The sequence below is a fragment of the Mchenga conophoros genome, linkage group LG3 (assembly GCF_057382185.1).
Source record: "Mchenga conophoros isolate Kocher_MC1m ecotype Shallow Benthic linkage group LG3, M_conophoros_male_GT1.1, whole genome shotgun sequence".
NCBI lineage: Eukaryota > Metazoa > Chordata > Actinopteri > Cichliformes > Cichlidae > Mchenga > Mchenga conophoros.
Genome location: NC_140528.1, coordinates 35,519,002 through 35,533,859, shown reverse-complemented (window position 1 = coordinate 35,533,859; position 14,858 = coordinate 35,519,002). Strand labels below are relative to the sequence as shown.

Below are 14,858 nucleotides of genomic sequence, written 5' to 3'. Positions count from 1 at the left end.
GAGAACATGGCATTTTAGCGCTACCAAAAAGTGATTGTGGCCTATAACTTGTCACTGAAACAATATTTCGGCTTCAAACTTGTTGGATATATTCCAGAAGGGTTACATGTGATATATTATATCCCAAACAGCCTCCAAGAGCTGCTGAATAACTTGTACAGGAACAATAAAACTGACAATATGCCATTTTCAAGCTGCCAAAAAGTGATTGTGGCCTATAACTTGTCACTGAAACAATATTTCTGCTTCAAACTTGGTGGATGTCATTCAGAAGGGTCCTATGTGACACATTATATCTCAAATACTCTCCAAGAACTGCTGAAAAACTTTTAAAAGAACATTAATATAATAATATGTCATTTTCAACCTGCCAAAAAGCGATTGTGGCCTATATCTTGTTAATGAAATACTATTTCTGCTTCAAACTTGCTGCATGTCATTCAGAAGTTGTAATGAATGGTGGACTGAGTATTTTGCAAGATTGTTATTTACATACTTATTTGTATAACACTTTTAACAAAATATTCATGTTACCTTGTTTTGTCTAATTCATACTGGCTGCAAGATTTACCCACGGTGGTACCACAGGAGCTGTGCCAAGAAGCCCTGCAAGACCAAAAAAAAAACATTTGTTTGTGAAGCATGCTGGTCAGAGGGTCGCTGTCAATTTTTCAACGTTTTTGAAATGTTTCTTGTTTTGTATCGTTGTCTCCTATAATATTTATTGGTTGTTTATTTGTTTAGTAATTCATTAATTTATGTTTGTGTTGCTGTGTGTGTTTCTGTGTTGTTCACAACATTAGAGTTCAGCTTTGATTGCAATTTGTTTGTAGGATTATTCAATTATTTTGTGTTTCCTAACATGTTACCATAGTTACTGTATGCAAAGAATTAATATTGTTGTTCCATGGTTAATTGGTGTTGAGCTTCCGCTATACCCCCTGTTTCTGGTCTATTTGTTGGTTTATTTTAACTGGTGGTTTCTTCTTTAATTGGATTTAATTGTTATTTGTTTTTGGTTTTCGTTTCAATTAATAATTGCTGTATTGGAATGACATTTTTATTACCGTTTGTTTTGTCTTTCCTATTACTTGGTGTTCCTAATGTGTTTAAGCAGCTCTCCTTCCACCTGTTTCCATTTGGCCATTATCCTTTTTTTGGGTTATTTTTAAATTACAACATTTTTGAAATTTGACGTTTTATGCACAGGTTGAAAATGACATATTATCGGTATTAATGTTCTTTTAAAAGTTATTCAGCAGCTCTTGGATAGTGTTTGAGATATAATATGTCACATAGGACCCTTCTGAATGACATCCACCAAGTTTGAAGCAGAAACATTGTTTCAGTGACAAGATTTAGGTGGCAATCACTTTTTGGCAGGCTTAAAATGGCACATTATAGGTATTAATGATCCTTTAAAAGTTATTCAGCATTTCTTAGAGACTGTTTGGGATATGATGTGCCACATATCATCCTTTTGGATGATACCCAACAAGTTTGAAGCAGAAATATATTTTCAGTGACAATTTATAGGCCACAATCACTTTTTGGCAGCTTGAAAATGGCATATTGTCAGTTTTATTTATTGTTTTATTGTTCCTGTACAAGTTATTCAGCAGTTCTTGAAGAGTTTTTGGGATATAATATATCACAAGTTATAGGCCACAATCACTTTTTGGTAGCGCTAAAATGCCATGTTCTCAGTCGTTATTCTGCACAAACAAGAAAGAGTCATGGTGATACTGGCACAATAGGTCTTTATTGTTTTAACTACTATTCGACAGTCTTATAACAAATATGAACAACGAGAGTAGACATACTAAACCTGTAGGCATTAATTATTCCGTGTAGTCATTCGTGACTGCGCTACACACTGAAAGCAACCTTCTGATAGCGTCATAATTCGGTTTCAAGAAACGTTAAAGCTCCATAAATGCATACCTTTGCCTAATAACAAAGGCATAAATGTGTTTGGGTTCCCCCCACGTTATATCAGTTGCACGGAAGTAGCTGGCAACGCAAGTAATCCGGGCGCTGCAGCTTTAAGCAGCTGCGCGCGCTCCCGCGGACGGCAATCAGTTTCTGGCAGACAATCACTTTTTGGCACAACACCGGCATATGTGTTAGTGATGAGAAGCTCGCCTGTTTTCTGTCCCACGGCTCCCAAAGACGAGCAAATCTGGAACACCGGCTCTTTTGTCTCCCAGTGGCTCTTTATTATCATTCGTGGCCTCATATTTTAGTCTTACCTGGCAAATACGAGTGCTTTGTGTGTTGATAAACCCTTTTGCATTGTGTTTTTTTATGAGAAGCCTTATAATTGCCTAATGCTGTGTATTTGTTCTGTTACAAATGCAGGCATTCTTATTTCTGTTTAACATTTTAATATAACTTTTAATTTATACAAAAACAAAACACTGCAAATGAATCCGCAAAACAGGAGTTTTAATGAAAATAATTTCATTGTGTCTGAAGGTAATATTGATGCGTGTATGCATTTGTAGGACCTGGATACAGAGACTTTTATAATCTTGACAAATCTTGAATTTCGACTCATAATGATCCCCCAAAAGGGAGTCAGTATGAGGAGAAAACAAAAGCTCCATAGTACATAAAGAAGCACAGATATCATCACACTATAACACCATGAAACTGATGAAATACATTCATTCTTTTATCCACATCCCACAATTTGGATGTACCAAACTGCATGAAATAAACAACAGCACCACCATAAAAGCCACGACTACGAGAGAAAAAGTAGTTGCTGCTGCTGTTAGCCTCCGAAGCAAGTTTGACCAAAATAAATAATAAATAAGAGACATAAACTTTTCTCTTTGTTTTTCGTAACACACATGTTTGTGTTTAGTTCACTTCAGACTTCTCTGGATCATAATTATTTACATGTTTGAAAATAACAAAAAATATAAATAATAATAATAACAGAAATTGATGTTTTCAGTCAGTTACTATGGTGACATAAGAGGTAAAAGGCAACTTTCTGATTCTGAAAACCCAACAATTTGACTTTATAGATAACGACTGTGTTGATGTGATCATGTGGTTTGTAGGAACGCTCCTCTTCCTCAGAGGATCCACCTGTGCTTCCTCTCCTCCACCTGTTACAGTGAGGGAACGTCCTCCATGATGGAGGAGCTGCTGGAAAGTGCTGAGAGTTTCCTCCAGAGTGAGACCTCTGTCACAGTTCAGAGGATCTACGGCAGCAGAGACCTTCATGGACACTAAAAGTCTCAAACACACAACAACAACATCACACTGACTCCACTCTGACATCACTGATCAATAATCAAAGAACACACAGATCAAACTGATTGATCAGCCATCAGAGGAGTCGGATCAATGGAGCTGCTTCTGTTCCTGATGTCCCCAGTTTGATCCTGGACCTGAACTCTCCCTGCAGAGGAGACACAAGACAGTCAGACACACAAGCACAAATATAATCTTTGACAACTGAGGAAGTTTGGGGTCTCTCCAGTGATCCTCGGGCCTTTCTATATAGTAGGGCTGGGTATCGTCACTGATTTCTAGAATCGATTCAATTCCGATTCACAAGGTCCCGAATCTGCTTTAGAATCAGCACATAAAGGGCGTGAACACAAAGCACGGACCCGCCGACAGATCAGAATCAGCCAGCTGTCGGCTTTCAGCCCCGACCGTGAGAAAGGCGACATCTAACTGATTCTGATCCGCGGGTCGCGCTGTGTGTTTAAGTCTTTGTGCAGAGTCCATGTTCCTGCTCTCATTTACTGTCTTAGCTGTTTGGTGGTTGTTGAAATTTTGTGAGATTTCACCTGAGATTCTGGCATTTCGGGCAAAATAAATTTATATTAAAAAATTGATTCAGGATTTTAATGAATCGATTTTACGTTATCCAAGCCAGAAACGATATTAATCGAGAAATCGATTATAAAAACCCACCCCTGTATACAAATAACAGCTTCAGCTGACACAGCCTGACTCAATCCTAGATGTTCAGCACACAGAGACACAGTTTATTTATTTTTTTTATTTATTTATTTATTTTTTTCGCCTGTCCCATTTGGTTCTTTAGCCATCAGAATTGTTGTCTGAAGACCAACAAGGATACCCAATGGATTTACTTTGCCAAATGGATCATCGTGGCATTGCCGTATTGGTCCATTTGGTCGATCTTTGTTTTTATTATTTATTATATTTTATTTTCAGATGTTACAGACGGGACAGACATGAGTGAGAGATAGGAAAGGGAGAAAGAAAGAGGAAGGAAGGGAAAAACAGAAGGGGAGAGGGACAGTGAGAAAGGGGGGGAGAAAAAAAAATAGAAGGAATTGCAATACATGCTTACAAAACACTTATATATCAGATCATTTTATATTAAGGTTTTAGTAGAGGTTCTTGGTTAAAACATTTATTTAGTAGAAGACATACACATAGTCTCAGTGAGCCTCTGTCCTGGTGAAAGGTCAGAAGTGCAACAGGTGAATTGAGAAAGAGCATGTGAGGTCGTGACACACACACATGAGTTAGATTTATTTAGAGGAGAGAGAGGTTACTCATGTCTGGCTGTAACTGCAAAAGTGTCTCGGTAAAAGAGGAACCGTTCCTTGTTGTCTCGGCAAGAAAGAGGAACAAGACAAGAACTGAAAGGTAGACAGGAAGGGCCAGCCATGAAAATAGAAGATGATCTTCTGGGGTAAAAGCCAGAAGATCATCTTGTATAAATCTATGTATAAAATGTATCTGTGACGCATGAAGGGGCGTCAGTAAATCAAACCCTGATGCTATAAAAATCTGTGTATGCTTTGATTAAGTCGAAGACCACTTGCTGTCTGCGTACAGAGTGTCTTCCCACACGTGTGTATTCATTAAAATCAATTGTTTGACCAAGATCTTCTGGACCAATGGTGGTTTGTACTCTCCTTCCTCAATATTTGAACCTTAACACTATGTACAGGATATAAATATGAAAAACTATACAGAATATGAAATAAATAACTTTACAGAAATCTGGGATATACAGCTATACAGAAATGGGAACTATGCAAGTTGCAAACAGTTGTAGGATTAAAGATTATTGAATGTACAGAATGATTATTTACACAGAGCTATACAGTACAAGTACAGCTATACAAGAAACAAACAAACAAACCTTTGACTCTGAGCTGCACTTTTTTGTATCTGCTGGTTCTCCCGTAGACTTTACATCTGTATGTCCCACTGTCTCTCTCTGTGGGGTGTTTCAGGGTCAGACTGAGGTCTCCAGTTTTCAGCGGGTTGTTATTCATCTCTGTTCGGTCCCTGTAAACCTGGTCCTGTTCTCCAGCCTGGTCTGAAAACACGTGGACCTTCCTGTCATGAATGTCCCACCACACCACTTTAGCATCTGCAGGAAGGTCTTTCTTGGTTTGAAAGGGCAGCTGGACAGACTCCGCCCCCTTCTCCACCTGCACCTGACAGACTGAGAGGACAACAAACAACATAAGCTGTGAGGGAAAATTTCTCTTTGAGTTGACACTTTAATTCTTCCCTCTCATATGAGATTAATGAAGCTTGGACTTTACTGCCTGTCCATGTCTCAGTGTTTTGTTCTGTTGTTCACAGCTGATGATTACGTGGATGCACAGGTCCTCTTCTGCTTATCATGCCTATGGTGTGCCAAAAGGTTCAGTTTTGGAGACTCATACTATTTCTGTTATATACGTTCCCGCTTCACCAGATTTCCGGCACTTTGACATTACTTGTTACACAATGCAGATGACATTCAGTTGTACATCTCTTTTTTTGAAGTTAAGTTAAAGATGTGGAATTGATGCTTAGACCATTAAAAGTAGGATTGCTGAGAATCTTCTCCAATGTAATAACGAGAAAGCAGAAACAGATTCACTTAAGAAAGATTTCCAAGTAGAGTTTCTTTGTGTTGGGCGTCCTTGTCTAGATTATTGTTGTATTTATTGTTGTACAACCTCCCTGGGATGTCTGCAGATCAGCTTCAGAGTTCACTTTAAGATTTTGCTCTGACAGTTTCTCCTTCAGCTTCATGCTGATCGATTTCCAAACTGTTGCCGATCAGTAAGCTCGATCTTTCCTAACTCACCAGGAGGATAAAGTATGGCGATACATTAGTGTTAAAAGGGTGATATGTCCATATTATGTACATCACATGTGAAAAACAAAGTATTATCTGACCTCTAACTTTAAGCTCCACCTGTTTCTTCATCAGGGTGTTTCCCTGTCCGTTGTAGACGGTGCAGGTGTAGGTCTTTCCATCCCAGTCAGTGGGGTATGTCAGGGTCAGACTGAGGTCTCCAGTTGTCAGCGGGTTGTTTTTCATCTCTGTTCGATCTTTGTAAAACACAAACTGTTCTTCAAGGTTGCCAGGTCTGTTCTGCCATATGTGAACTGTCCGTCCACTCCACTTTAGCGTCTTCAGGCAGATTAACTGTGGCTTTGCAGGGCAGCTGGACCGACTCTACACCTGAATCCACCACCTCCACCTGGGGGACTGAAACAACAACAGAGCACTGAGCACAATAAGTTTTGCACTGAAGTTAAATATTTGTAGTTAAAACATGTTTGACTGATTCCCCTGAAGCTGCCTTTGATGTCCAATCAGCAGCAGAGCTGGTTCCTAATGAACTCAGTGTCATTTTAGAATAAAAGCTTTATTTGCAGTCTTTGAAAGACAATGATACTGCACTTATTATCACAGAGGTGTCCTATGAAACAAGGTCGACATATCCATACTTTCTTTGTTTTAACTGGATCAACAAAATCTAAAGCCTGTTTTTCTTCACAGCAGTTGCAGGTAAACTGCAGCAACAATGCGACTCAGACAGTTTCTCTGTAACTGCAGGGCTTCCTGCGCTGCTGTTAGTCAGACACGGATCAACAGGTTGTGGATAGAAAGCAGATTCCTTCAGCAGAGGATCCATATCACACGTGAAGCATGTCGTCGGGAAACAATCAGTGAAAATGGGACACTTTGAGCCTCAAACTCTGAACATGACCTGCTGCAGACCAGCTGATGTGTTCAGTTACCATGGAGATCTATTTTTATATTACACACAAACACATATGTACATACATATACATATATAAAATGAAATTCGTGTTTAAAAGGTCACAGATGTGGATTATATGAAATATATGTGAGTTCTGAATATAAACACACGACTAACCTTTGACAATGAGCTCCACTTTCTTGCTCATGATTGGACGATTTCCTTCGTGGCTGTAGATCGAGCAGGTGTAGATGTGTGTGTCTTTGTCTGTGGGGTATTTCAGGGTCAGACTGAAGTCTCCAGGTTTCAGCAGGTTCCTCTTCATCTCTGTTCGGTCTTTGTAAACCTCGTCCTGTTCTCCAACCTGGTCAGACACGTGGACCTTCCTGTTGGAAATGGAATTGTCCGTCCACTCCACTTTAGCATCGTTGGGTAATCTGACCGTAGTTTTGCATGGCAGCCGGACAGACTCCTCCCCTGAAACCACCACCACCTTGTAACCTGAGGGAACAACAAAGCACAACAGGATGGTCACATGACCTCCCTGTCCCTCCTTGTCTTCTAGTCTCAGTCAGATTGTGTCTCAGTTTGTTCCTGACTCGTTCTTTGGTAACTAGTCTGCAGCGTCCTGTAAAGTGCTGCAGACATGTTGGATGAAGAAGAACAGACAGACTGAGCCTCAGCCTGGGGCTGATGAATACCATCCCTGAAAAACTACTCAGGACTTCTGGGTTTTCATCAGAAAGGAAGACATTCAGAAGGCTTCAAGGCAATGAGAACATGTCGAATCCACTCAGCTCTGTCTAAGCTTTGAATTGGATCAGAGTTTAGGTTTTGTTAAAGAGAGAATCAATCTAGACTTCCTGCTTGATGTGCTGGTTTATGCAATTTACACTATAGTGAAATCACATTACCTCTGCCAGCAATGTTGTTGTGTTTAAATTCCACCAAGCCCAAAGCAGCATCAGCAGATTAAAGCAGAAACATGCATATACAATAACACTGCGTACCCTGAGCTTGCTCGGTACAGCTACATCTATCACTACAGCCGTCTTCTTCTGTTTGTCTATCACCACTATATCCAGTTGGTAAGTCCCACAGGATCTTAGCTCGGTCATTCTCCACCACCCTAGGAGAATTTTGACCTCGGGACTTCCAGGTTATACTCGGCACAGATGTTCCTGTACACTATGCCGGCCACCTGGTTATGGCGTTCCATGTATGCCTTGCCTGCTAGCATCTTGCACCCTGCTGTTATGGCTGGATTGTCTCTGGGGCATCTTTACACAGCCTGCACCTGGGGTCTTGCCTGGTATGATGGACTCCAGCCTCTATGGATCTTGTGCTCAGAGCTTGTTCTTGTGCTGCCATGATTAGTGCCTCTGTGCTGTCTTTCAGTCCAGCTTTGTCCAGCCACTGGTAGGACCTTCTCAATTTGTTATCATCTGACTACATTTTTTGGCAGTTGGTCAAGTCTGTGCGTATTTGGTTGGCAGTTTGTAAGGCCTCAGACATCGACAGCTTGCTGGACTTCTTAGGCACCTTCTTGTAGCACCTTTCTGCAGCTCCGATACTTGGCTAACCTCCCTCCGTGCCACCTTGATCTTGTGGGTAATTCTTTCTCTAATGGTTAAAATTGTATTTGTGAAGAAATTGATGAAGTTATCACCATTAACACTAAATGAATGGTTGTCTCAAGAGTGCTCTGACTTTTTGTCAGATGTCAAAGGTTTACGGAGTTCCTTTTTATAGAGCCACAAACCAGTGTTTGATCCCCGGCAGGTGTGTCGCAGAGTGGGGAAAAGAGGTTTGAAAAATGTGCAGACACCTGCTAACGCTCGGCATTATGGGTAGTGTAGTAGAAGAAACTCACCTGACATGAAATACTGCCGCAAATGAAAAAAAAAGACCTCCAGAAACCCCAAGAACAACCAGGAGAACCAGGAGACCCACTAAAACTTTGGACCAGGATGGAAATGGTTCTGTGGAGAAGCATAAAAAAAGATTTCTGACCTGTGACCTGTATCTAGAAAACTGACCTCTGACCTCAACTTACAGCACTGACCTTTGACCTGCAGCACTACTTTCTGTCTCAGGATGTCTTTGTCCCTGTAGATGGTGCAGATGTATCGTCCCGTGTCTTTCACTTTGGGGTGTTTCAGGGTCAGACTGAGGTCCCCAGTTCTCAGCAGGTCTTCATTCATCTTCGTTCGGTCCCTGTAAACTTCGTCCTGAGTCATAAGGTCATCATTTCTGTTAGAATACTCATGGACTGTGATGAGTCCGAGGTCAGAGCGAGTCCACTCCACTGTGGTGTCCTCAGGCAGGTCAGATGTTGTTGTGTTGCAGGGCAGGATGACAGACTGTGACCCTTCCCTCACCTTCACCTCCACCTGCTGGTCTGAGAGGACAAGAAACCACAACATAAAGCATAGAAGCAGCAAAATTCCTCTGAGTGTTTTGTGCTGGGTGATGCATAGAATGTCATTTATTTACATATTTACAGAAATGTGTGTGGTAAACACAGCCCTCTGCACACGAGCTGACATGAGTCTGTCACATTTTCCAGAGGCTGCAGCAGTTCTCTGCAGTCATCTCCTGCTTTGTTGTTCGTGTTTCCTCTGAGGTTACATCTGTTCTAAATAATGCTGCGGGTTTCATCTGTATTTTTACAAGACTTTCGGAATTAATTTGCGTCAGTTTGACCTCTGACCTTTGACTAGAGTATTGACCTGTAATTATGGCAGGTGTTGGGCTTGTTGCTGACCTTTGACCTGCAGCTGGATGTCTCTGAGTCTCCGTTCTTTCCCTCCAGCACTGATGGAGCAGGTGTAGTTGCCGCTGTCAGTCTTTGTGGGTTTCCTCAGAGTGAGGCTGAAGTCTTTAATGATGAAAGCGTAACGATTCATTGATGTGCGTCTGCTGTAACGCTGGTTTTGTCCTCTACCATCGTCTCCTCCTTCTCGTCGTTGATGTACAGATTTGGGATCGAGGTCACTGCAAGTCCACATCACTGTGGTGTCCTCAGGTGTAATACCTGAGAATAGACAGGGCAGCAGGACAGACCTTTCCCCCTCATTCACCTCCACCACCACAGCCAGAGCATGCTGGGAAACTGAGGACACACAAAGAGAAACTCAAATCAAATACATGTTGTGGGTTTGACCCAGAGTTTAAATGATGAATGAAAAGTGACATTATAGTCGGAAACCAGATGTACAAACACACAAATGACCAAAACATAAATAAAATCTAGAACTTAATTGCCCTTTATTGTTTCAATTTGTAAATAACTAGAAATTTGTTAATTCAAACATAATTAGAAATTGATATAATCTGTGAGTATCAGGCCATTGGTGCACATTCAATTCAGTTCAATTTTATTTATATAGCACCAAATCACAACAAAAGTTGCCTCAAGGTGCTTCATATTGTACAGTAGATACAGAGAAAAACCCAACAATCATATAACAGATTTGATTCTGTAGGAGCCATAACTAAATGTATTGAATTTTTGATGATCACTGGGTTTTCATTTGTTTGGTTGCTATGGTGATGTGTAATGGGAGTCACATGGGTGCTAGCGGTGGCATTAAGAGAGCGTTGTCAGTCTGTCTTTCACTGGTTTGATTTTGACAGAGGGCTGGGTAGCCGTAGTTTTTGTTGACCGCAGCACAACGAGTTTCCCCTTAATTGTTGCGTTAGAGCCTGTGATGTTTTATTGCTCTGTAAACTTTTCAAGCACTTTAATAAACAAGTAAGCAATTCCACCTCTCGCATTATTGCGTAAAGTTGACAGCGCATCAGGCAAATAGGCAGGCTCAGTCCCCGGCCTCTAGCGACTGAGGAAGTCGCTACAGATTCAATGCAGAGAGGTCTATTAACACATAGTGAGTGAGAAAGGTGACTGGAAAGGAAACACTCAATGCATCATGGGAATCCCCCGGCAGCCTACATCTATTGCAGCATAACTAAGGGAGGATTCAGGGTCACCTGGTCCAGCCCTAACTATATGCTTTAGCAAAAAGGAAAGTTTTAAGCCTAATCTTAAAAGTAGAGATAGTGTCTGTCTCCCGAATCCAAACTGGAAGCTGGTTCCACAGAAGAGGGGCCTGAAAACTGAAGGCTCTCCCTCCCATTCTACTTTTAAATACTCTAGGAACAACAAGTAGGCCTGCAGAGCGAGAGCAAAGTGCTCTAATAGGGTGATATGGTACTACAAGGTCATTAAGATAAGATGGGGCCTGATTATTTAAGACCTTGTATGTGAGGAGCAGGATTTTGAATTCAATTCTGGATTTAACAGGAAGCCAATGAAGGGAAGCCAAAACAGGAGAAATCTGCTCTCTCTTTCTAGTCCCTGTCAGGACTCTTGCTGCAGCATTTTGGATCAGCTGAAGGCTTTTCAGTGAGGTTTTTGGACATCCTGATAATAATGAACAGTCCAACCTGGAAGTAATAAATGCATGAACTAGTTTTTCAGCGTCACTCTGAGACAGGATATTTCTAATTTTAGAGATGTTGCGCAAATGGAAGAAAGCAGTCTTACATATTTGTTTAATATGTGCGTTGAAGGACATGTCCTGGTCAAAAATGACTCCACGGTTCCTCACATGCATTTAGGTTTTTAATATATTGTGTAATCAGTATTTTTTCAGGTTTGTCCGCATTTGTAAAATAGTTTTAGATCGCAGGAAAACCACACAGCAGAGCAGAGAAGAAAAGAGGTGTTTGCTTTCTGATGACCGACAGCAACACACTGACCTCGTGTCGTTTTCTCCAAACATTAATAATCACATGCGACTTAACGCTTATCAGCCCTGCACTCATGTCTCATATCAGCGTCGCCCACGCACACTGAGCTACTGTAGCACATAGCTACTGTGGTTAGTTAGTGTCTCTTGCTAGAAACTTTCACCTGAAAGCCCGCAGTCTGTTGGTCCTAGGCCTCTCAGACATCGTTCACACACTCGCTGTTTTCCGGGAATGAGTGAATTTGTGGCGCTGTGCTGTGACTGAGTGCAGGTTAAACAGGTAAACGGAGCTCAGAGAGTTTCTTACCGCTCAGGAGGAGAAACAGCAACATCTTCATCCTCCTTTATAAACCACAGCAGCCACAAAGTCCGGTAAGCCTGGAAGAAGCAGAGCTCCCACACAATGGCGTGTCCAGCGGGGTGGCCTGGGGGGGCACAGGCCACCCCCCCAACCAGACTGGCCACCCCAGGTGCCACCCCAAAGGCAAAACAATACAATTCAATCAAATATCAAATGTCCGATTATGTTTTCACGGTGAAGCTCAGATATCCGAGTGTAAGTGAATGCAGCATCGGCTTCTGCGCTATGCGCATCACGTTAGCAAAGGTAGGAGAGCCAAGCACGAAAGACGGCACTGCTGGAAACAATTTTTCGGTGAAAGAAAATGAGGACAGAATAAATGTCCCGGTAAGTAATATTAAGTTTGTTGAGTTTAGTAAACTTCGGTGAAATTAGAATCCCAAGGAAAAAATAACACTTAAAGAATTATTGGAGCCCTCGAATATTTCAGACAGTATGCTACTGAGGGGAGCTAACATAAGAGTTATGAGTTATAAGATATCATCTGAGTCGTAACATTGCTGTATGGAGCTGCAGATTTGGTTGCATAGCTGGACTGGCCATCGGGCATACCGGGCATATGCCCGGTGACTTATTTTTTTTATTTTATTTTGTAAGGGCATGAACAATGAGAGATGGTGGATTGGCCAGATGCAGGTCGATGTGTAAAAATAACTCAGTTGTTTGGTGGTGGCTATGGCGGGGCTTCCACAGAGGCCAGCAGGTGGATGAGGGAAGGGGAGGCAGGAGGAGGAGAGACCCGAGGCAGCCGCCAGTCCGAGTGTCAGGTGAACTGAACTTCAGGTAAGAAGTTATGACCTGCAGTCTATCTGGGTCAGATATAAACCAAGTTTAGGTGTAGTTTATTTTTGTTGTGCTGACTTTTTACTGTCAGTTGCAATAACTCATACTGCCCGAGCTAGCATGAAGGAGTTTCTGTACAGCTGTTCAGTTGCTATGATGTTACTGATAGTGAACTTTATTTTATTCATAAGGTTGGTTAGTAGAGTTGCCAACGGCTCCTTAAAAATGGAATGGTCCCTCATTCAGAGAAAATATTATGCGTTTGGTATTGAGCTGAGAAGAGACGCAGTTTGTCCCAAACTTTAGCTAGAATGGAAAAAGACAAAGCTGGATTTATTCTGTGTGTTTACGCTGCACAGCTGCCTCTTCTTCTCTCATTCTCTCCCCCTCCCTCTTCTGTTGCTACTTCAATCATGAAACTGATCAATGATCAGCTGATCGTCTCTCTTGTTTGTTTATCGCCCACTTTGTGCCAGAAAGAGGAAACCAGCAGATGTCGCACTAAACAACAGCAGCACGTTTAAGCTTGATCAGCTGTTGTTAGAATTTATTTAATATTAATTTCAAGTATCAGCTGATGTTTGCTGGAGCCACAGCTGTAAAGCTGCTGGTCATGATGTCGGTTTGTATATGTGGTGAGAGGGAAACATGAAGATGAAACCAGGAGATGTCCTTACTGAATCATCAGAGCTGAACAGGTGATGGAGAAACAGGTTTACCTTTTAGGTGACAGGAATGAGTTGAAGGGAAGTTATGAACTGTTTCTGAGAGAAAAATAACACCAGGATCCTTTTTTACGTAGCTGACAGCTGGTAACTGTGCAGGGGTGGGTCTAGCAAAGTTATGCCAGGGGGCCAGGTAGGGCATTAACAGGGAAAGGTGGAGCACAAAGAAATTACTTTTCTTTCTTATTCTCATTTAAAATATCTCGCTTTTATTAAATAATTATCTAAATCTTTCAACCAAAGTTTTTATCTGATGTAAAATGTATAGAAATCATACATATACCAACAAGACAGTGTACATCACTGTCACAACAGCATTTGTTTTCATTCAAAGGCTTTATGGTTTTAATACCTGGTGGGCCGGTCTGTAGTCAAAATGCCCGATTTTTTGTCCCAGTCCAGCCCTGCAGGTTAATACTGGCAGTGTCACCATGCCAGCTGACTGTATTTCATCATCAGCCAGTGTTGTTCTTGATCAATATTACCAAAGTTTACCATAAGGCAGCAGAGAAAGTATTTACTTGCTTTCAGGTTTCATTCAAATGTTAGTCTTTTCAGTTGTTTCCCCACTTTTTTCCTGTTTCAAAATCAAACACCAGTTTGTGAGAAGATTATCTTCTTTTTTTAATAAGCAGATAAAGTTTTACATTGGAACTGGCTAATTTGTCAATTGTTTGTTACAAATGTTCGTATTTTAATATTCAAAAATGTTTTTGCCCAAAACATATGTGCACTACATGTCAGTAAAAATACTATGCAAATATTGCTGTCCTTGAATGCTGAGTAAACACTGACAAAGCACTGATTGTATCTCTTGTACTTTATCAACGCAGTATCTAAAAACTTTGCACCGTAGTGGTTAAAATCTCATTCTAATAAGAGTTAAAAGCGCATTCGGTTATTAGGTTTATAGGATTATTGAATTATGGTTAATGGTTGGTAGAATTTTTTTTTAAACATTATCTGCCAATTACATCTGCCACCCTTCTCCAAATCTGTGCCCCTACCTGGCCCCCCCAACAAAAATTTTCTAGACACGCCACTGCTCCCACACACGCCTCACTGTTCCTGGAACTTTGTGTTTTGTATGTGAGGGAAACGCCCCGCCTTCCTCCAGCTGTAACTACTGACAGCTGCTGGTGTGTTCCAGGAAAAACACGACAAACAGGATTTGTTTTGCTTCTCAGCACGTAGAACCATCCAAACGCCACAGCATAAGAACACTTTTACT

The 14,858-nt window shown here is 41.3% G+C and overlaps 1 pseudogene across 1 annotated transcript; it reads right to left on the bottom strand.

Annotated features, from left to right (window-relative positions):
* Window positions 1-3,326: 3,326 nt before the first annotated feature.
* LOC146578377 (uncharacterized) lies at window positions 3,327-12,176 on the bottom strand (annotated as a pseudogene). The gene is made up of 8 exons (XR_014891330.1): window positions 12,066-12,176; window positions 9,772-10,119; window positions 9,070-9,405; window positions 8,878-8,986; window positions 7,182-7,505; window positions 6,190-6,505; window positions 5,153-5,461; window positions 3,327-3,418 (listed from the first exon to the last, which is right to left on the bottom strand). The product of XR_014891330.1 is annotated as an uncharacterized LOC146578377 (transcript).
* Between the last annotated feature and the right edge of the window lie 2,682 nt (window positions 12,177-14,858).